The sequence below is a fragment of the Talpa occidentalis genome, unplaced genomic scaffold, assembly GCF_014898055.3.
Source record: "Talpa occidentalis isolate TD23 unplaced genomic scaffold, MPIMG_talOcc4v2.1 talOcc4.15, whole genome shotgun sequence".
NCBI classification, from domain to species: Eukaryota; Metazoa; Chordata; class Mammalia; order Eulipotyphla; family Talpidae; genus Talpa; species Talpa occidentalis.
In genome coordinates, this window is record NW_023601543.1 from 7,481,508 (window position 1) to 7,483,310 (window position 1,803).

The following is a 1,803-nucleotide window of genomic DNA, read 5'->3' on the forward strand; positions in this document are numbered from 1 at the left end:
AAGCCCCTTTTTGTTCCAAGCTTTTTCTACAGCCTGAAATTCCCTGTTAAAATTTCTTTCGTTCTCTTCCTTTTTTCTCCTTGCATTCAAAACCGCAGAGACCTTGGGTAGTGGGATGACAAAGATCTGGAATGTGAAATATTGGCCAGAGGACTGAACGACGGGTGTGTGCAGTATGGAGCTGGTGCAGGGGGTGTGGGTGGTGAGTGCCTGGAGGAAGATATTGAGAGACTAGGCAGGGAGGCCAAGGCCAAATCGTCTCCTCTTCAAAATTTTGCTAACAGACTTATTTTCATTCTATTCTACAGAATCCCCCCAAGACTTCAAAGTTCATAACAGAAGAACAGTGGACTTAGAGTCCTGTGCCCTAGGCCCAGCTGGGTTACCCAAGTGTATGCCACAGGGCACGTCAGCCAACTGCTATGAAGAAGCACGGCTTCCTCACAACATAGTCATTTGAGCTGCTGCTCTTGCAGCTCTAACAGTCTGTGTCATATATTTCAGATGGCTAAAATGTGACCCCAAATCTAGTAAAGAGCATAAGATCCGGCAAGATGATGGATTATGTTCTCATTTCAATATAATTGCACCTTCATTAACTGTTTCAATCATACGGTCCTTGACTATTCCTGATGATGACTTTCAAGTCCTGCTCTGTTTTGGAATCTTGGAAGTCTCGGGGCAACTCTGTCACTAGGTTTCAGGAGATTGTAGTTTACTGCTTTCAGCTCCGTTTCATTGTTTCTGAAGCCTTCTTCTGTACTATTATTTTAATGGAGCTTCAAGTTTTTCACATTTTGAAACTTTTTTTTCTCTATTCTATGTAGATTATATTTTTTTGGTAGTAACATTAGTTTACAACACCATATATGATTTAGGGGTATAGATTCACACCTCTGTAACTACCCCACCCCACCACCAAAGCATAGATAATTACTATATGCCAACCATTAAAAATTATTAAACTCTGGGGTATTGCTGGAAAAAAACAAATGCTAAAATGTATATATCTATGAAGGGCTGATTCGCAGATTGATTAGATAAGGATATAACAGGAGAGCTTTAAAAAGACACACTTCATACAGTATTTATTAAAAGGACTTATTCTCCTAGTCCCTAAAATATTTCTGCTGTAGCCCTACTTGCAGGTCCCTGAGCTCTGTTCATAAATTACCTGTGGGTGTTTTATGGCCTGCGAGAATGACTGTCCTCACGACAGGTAGCTTCAGTGCCCACATCAGCATTTTGATGACTCTTAGTCATTTGTGAGTCAGCCATTTCAGGCTGTGTCCTTCAAACTTCCAGGCCCAGAGAATGTATGAATTTTATATTATATACATACATATATATGTATGTATGTATTAGTGCAAACAAGCCTGCATTAAGGTACAGGAGAGATTCTTTTAAGCGTTGCTGAGAAATAATCAGTTGGGAAGAGAGAGAACAAGTACAACAGCTGAGGCAGCCTCTGCTCGCTCCCTGGGGTCAGCTCTCTGCAGAAAGGAGTGTCCTGCACTGGCACAGTATTTTGAATCACTGGACAGAATGTATAGGTGACGGAGCTGATAGTAATGTGTGTGGAGTAAATAAATCTCCCAGTGTTATAATGATTCACCAAAATGTCACGTACTGCAGTGTTTTGTTCTCTACTGGGAAGAAGAGGAAAGAAAGTTATTAAAGACAACTTTCCAAAGAATGTCACCTATAATCCCTTCACCTTCAACACAAAAGATATTTTTATTTCTTACATGTGCCAAACTTGTCCTGACTTCCCTGTGATTTACAGGACTTTAAGCAGGTTTT